The 5,212-nt window shown below is 55.9% G+C and overlaps 1 pseudogene; it reads left to right on the forward strand.

Moving 5' to 3' along the window:
- The first annotated feature begins 4,313 nt into the window (after window positions 1-4,313).
- On the forward strand, window positions 4,314-4,704 carry LOC132439496 (large ribosomal subunit protein uL29 pseudogene; annotated as a pseudogene).
- Window positions 4,705-5,212: the final 508 nt, after the last annotated feature.

The raw sequence follows: 5,212 nt of genomic DNA on the forward strand, positions 1-5,212 counted from the left end.
CTCAGCTTTGGGTTGTAGAGCAAAACAGCCACGACGCTGTGCGAACCAAACAGCGAGGCTGTGCCCCGTCCAACTCTGCTTACAAAAGCAGAAGGGCTGGATTTCATCCAGCCGGAGCTGGACGGCTCTGACCCCCGACATGGGCGCACTCACAGGGGACGTCCGCCCCTCCTCCAGGGCAAGGATGCCTCTGTCTCCATCCTTCCTGCAGCTGGTCTTGGAAAACAGTTGCAGAAGCAGACATCATATTAATGAAATTCCTTGCCCTGCCAAACTCTACAAACAGGTTGTCACGTTTGAGAAGAAATGATGTTCTGGTGCAGCAGTTTAATAAAAATCTGAGCGGCTGCGTGAAGCCCCGGGGCTTCTCAGGGCTTCACCGTGGAGTCAGGGGGTCTGGAGTTAATAGGTGTGGTTAGAAGCCTGTGGCCTGAGTTTTCACACGACCCCCAATTCCCAGGAACGTTCACTTGCCTCCACATACTTCCTGTCCAGAGAATCCTGCATATGGTCTACAGGGATGTACAGACACTGAAGTTGGGGTCATCTGGGTTGGACTCCCAGATTCGCCTGGGGTGACCTTGGGCAGGGCCTCTTTGCCCCGGTTCCTCAGTGACTCGGATGACGGGCAACTGTGAGGGCCGCGAGGGGCGGCTGGGAACAAACAGCCGGCAGGGTCCACGGGCCGGGTCAGGAGCCGCAGGTGCCTCCTTCCCTGTGCTGTCTGTCCCCTGCCCTGCCCTAGACACCGGATCTCAAAGCCCCCTTCCTGAGCCTCTTTTGCCGCCTCTAGTAAAGGCTTCTTATGTTTCTTTGACCACACCATAAAGGATTCTGGAATAATTCTCTGCCAGAGGCAGTGGAGCTGCCAGCATCTTGTAAGACAGCTCTGTTCCAGGTGATTAAGGAGCGCAGCCAGGGAGACAGGTGCAGCAGCATGAGGCCATCCATTTCCGTGACGCCCTGCTCAGGGAAATGATCCCCAGCTCAGATTTTTCCGAATTTCCCCTTCAAACGACCCCGAGACCGGGGCGGGGGGGGGGGGGAAGGACCTTGAAGTGAAATCCAACACAATCTCAATGTTGTAAACGGCTTCCGTGATGCTGGACCCTCCCCAGGCTCCAGGGATGCATGTCCGTATACCGTGCCCCTACGTCTCCAGGCAAGGGGTCCTGTCCTGCCGTGTTGGTCTCTCCTGTGGACTGGATGAACCTGTGTTTATTTAAAGCCCATCTCAGTTACTAGGTAATCAGAGACTGCATTGCCATTTGTGAGTAAAGCAGAAACACCCGCAAGCGGGAAATACACTCAAAGCGCTTAGAGGTGCCTTAGTCTCCTGGAGGTCATCTCACACCCCTGCTCTCCGGGACATCATCCCAGCGCAGGGGGCAGGCCAGCTGCCAGGACCCTGCAAGGGTGTGCGGGGAGGGTCCGCAGGAAGGAGTAATGTTGTCCACAACCCCCCGCCGTGCCCGGCCACGTCCCAGGTGCAGGCGCTCAGCAGAGCTTACTGCCTGGACCTAGGGCTGCATCCAGCACCCCTGAGCCCGGCCCCAGCTCAGCCCGGCGGGTCAGAGCTGGCTGCCCGTTTGCTGTGGGAACTTGGGAAGCAGACACCGTACCTGAGCCTCTCAGGTGAATCTTCCAAACCTTTGCTTCTTCTCTGGATGGAATGTTTAGAGGACCTTGAGCCATGCGTTCTGGAGGCCAGTGGGATCTCAGCCTCCTGCGTGCAGCTCCGGCACACACGCACGGAAGTGCGCTGCCCGCCCGGAGGGCAAGGCCCGTGGGTTTGCTCACAAACAGGACAGGACGGTGCACGTCGCTTGTTGTAAGGCCTGCCCACTTGTCACCAGCCTAGAGGCATGCGTGGCATTGGGCCCTGCGGTGCCCACTCGTCACTTTAGCTGCATTCTCCTCCGCTGAACAGAACAACTGCTAAAGTGACCTCCAGCTTAACTCACCCTCACCCTGGCCCTGGGGCCTTCCTGTCCCTTCTTTCTCTCTTCTCTACACCCTCAGCTTGCAGAGGCTGCTGTGTTTCTCTTTCTCCAGAGAAGAGGCCCGAGTAAGCCCGGGGGTGGTGTGGTGTGTGTGTGTGTGTGTATCAGGGCAGTGGGATGTAAGAAGCCCCCTGGGTGGGTCTGTGAGGCCTCTGGGTAAAACCCAAGAACAACGCTCTGAACCTTCACCTGGGCGCAGAGACCTTGTCCTGGCCTCCAGGGGGCCGGGAGTTACAGTAGCAGAGCAGACAGCACCAGCACCAGGTTTTGACAGGTGTGCAAAACAGACGACCCCGCAGCGGGCATTGCTCTGTTTTGGGTGTCTGTGGGAGGCGGTCAGGAGCCTGCCTGCGGTGATGGGGGTAGCCTGGGCCCCGCTGCTTGCGTGTGGAGAAGAGGTGGCGGAAGATACGAGGGGGGAAGTGAGTCAGGAGGCTCACACAGGTGTCCAGGTGAGCAGGGCAGGTGTGGTAGGAGAGAAGGCGAGAGGAAGGGACAGATTGTCTTCGGAGAATCACTGCCCGGGCTTCCTCATGGGGGGCAGGGGGGCAACATGGGACCTCCTGCTTTCAGGCCTGAGCAAACGAACGAAGGAGGGGCAGGCCTGGAAGAAAGGTTCAAACCTTTGGGTCTGTTGAGCTAAAAATGCCCTCCTAATAGCTGGTGGGAGTGTAAACGGGTACCGTGTTTTTGGAGAGCAGCTTATTAATATCTATCAAAATTACAAATGCACACATTCTCTAAATACAGCCACACCCTCCTGGCAACTTATCCTGCAGACGAACCCGCACCCCTGGAAAGTGAAGATGTTCAATCTTATGCGTTTCGTTGCAGCGCTGCTCACTTTAGAAGCAAGTTGAGAGACACTCAGCGCTCACCACTGGAGGGAGTGTTAAAAAAATTACGGCCCAGCCAATCACGAAGCGGGATACCAGGCAGCCACGGAGCAGAGCCAGGAAGCCCTCCACGCTGACACGGAAGGTCTCCGATAGGTCAAGGTCAGCACGGCACGCAGAGGACACTCCCATTTGTGGAGAAAGGGGGACCAGGATGGCGTTTACAGCTGCATAAAGTTCTCTTGGAAATTACACGAGGCATAACGAGAGTGGTGGACGGAGTACAGGGAACGCGTGTTTGCTTGTAACCCTCTAGACTTACTTGGTTGAGTTTCTTGTTACGTTGAGACGCCCATGCACGGGCAAGGCCCAGTGGTGGTGAGCCCTCAGGGCAGCTTCACAGAGGGAGGAGGCCCTGGCCGATGCCGCGTCATCCTCTCTCAGACTCCAAGTCCCTCCGCCATCGGACCCTGGTGGCTGTATCCCCCCAGCACGGAACACTCTGCACTCTTCCCTTACTGGCTGTCCTGGTCGTCACCTGCCACCTGTGCCCCGGTACGGGGCGCTCACAGTGTGTGCAAAGGAGCTCCACATACCCCGGTTGAGACTCGTCAGCTTCTGCAGTAAGAGCTGGGCCGGGGGTCTCAAAATCCACACCCCGTGTCCCACATTTACAGAAATGCAGTTCCCTCTTTTCCAGTACCTGCTTCCCCGTGGCCCTGGAGCCCGGAAACTGCACGGAGTGCACGTCTCTCCTGGGCCCCTGCAGGGTGTTCAGTCCAATGCAGTAAGTTCTCGGTCGGTTTTAAATATTACTGTCTCAAGGCCAAAGTGGAGTCCTCTCAGGGTAAGCACGGTCTGCAGTGACTCTGCCCCCTCCGCCCTCCGCAGGGGCACATGGGGGCAGGGGGAAGGGTCTCTGCCCTCCCCACCTCAGGTCCTCACATCTCCCGGCCCCAGGGGGCTTTCTCTCTTAGGTAGGAATGACCTTGACCTTATAACTGCTGTCCCCTGGCGATTTGCTGTATGATTTACTTTCCAGTTACGCCTCCAAGCTTTGATCTTAAAAAAAAAAGTCATTTTATGGGTTCTGAGAAATCCTTTGCTCTCACTTGACAACTCAGCTTTCCAAAGACTCACCATAGACTTAAAAGCCCAGCTTGAAGCTCAGAGCGGAGCAATGATGTCATTGTTCCAGGCGAGTTCTGTCTCCCTTTTTGGGCCGTCCCCAGAAGTCTGTGCTTTGCAAAAGGAGGTTCAGTGGTGGTCATGAGTGTCACCGTGTGTCCTAGAAGGTGAGAGCTTGTGCTCCTCGTGCCAAGTTCATATCAGCAAACCTGGCTGCCAGGCGGGACTCGCTTCCCTCCCCTGGAACACACGCCACCCCCCCCGTCGGGCTGTGCACTCCTCCCCCCCCCCCAGGAGCCCACTTTCTCCTGCGTGGGAATGAGCCTTTTCCCTCCGAGAAGGCAGCGGAGGCGGACTCTACAGTCATGGCCAAGATTAAGGCTCGAGACCTTCGCGGCAAGAAGAAGGAGGAGCTGCTGAAACAGCTGGAGGACCTGAAAGTGGAGCTGTCCCAGCTACGCGTGGCTAAAGTAACAGGCGGCGCGGCTGCCTAACTCTCCAAGATCCGTGTTGTTCGCAAATCCATCGCCCGTGTACTCACCGTCATTAACCAGACTCAGAAAGAGAACCTCAGGAAATTCTACAAGGGCAAGAAGTACTAGCCCCTGGATCTGCGGCCCAAGAAAACGCGTGCCATGCGCCGCCGGCTCAGTAAACACGAAGAGAACCTGAAGACCAAGAAGCAGCAGCGGAAGGAGAGGCTGTACCCACTCCGGAAGTACGCGGTCAAAGCCTGAGCAACCAGGTGTCAATAAAACAAACAAACTGGAAAAAAAAAAAAGGCAGCGCATCATGAGGTGAGAGGTCATCTCCGCCCAATCCCCCCATGCTCTTGGGCCAGTCCTGGGCCTCCGTGGACCCACAGGGATTCCAGTTGGGAGCCACACAGACCATGAACTTCCCTTCCATTTCCCAGGACTGCTGAAGCTGCCTGCAGCCTCTATTGGGGATACAGCTTCCTCCAGACGCCTGATCTCCCCAGTAAACCCCTGGACCCGGCTGACACTGTGGAAATTGCCCTTGCATCCCTGAGAAGGAACTCTGCTCCTCAAAACTCCAGCGTTGGGATTAACAGATGCACACTACCGTGTATAACATAGATAAACAACAAGGATGTACTGTGTAGCACAGGGAACTATAGTCAATATTGTTTCATAAACTATAATGGAAAAGAACAGAAAAAAAGGAATATAGGTATATACATATATTTGTGTCATGGAATCACTTTGCTGTACACCTGAAACG

Source organism: Delphinus delphis, chromosome 16 (genome assembly GCF_949987515.2).
Source record: "Delphinus delphis chromosome 16, mDelDel1.2, whole genome shotgun sequence".
In the NCBI taxonomy this organism is placed as follows: domain Eukaryota; kingdom Metazoa; phylum Chordata; class Mammalia; order Artiodactyla; family Delphinidae; genus Delphinus; species Delphinus delphis.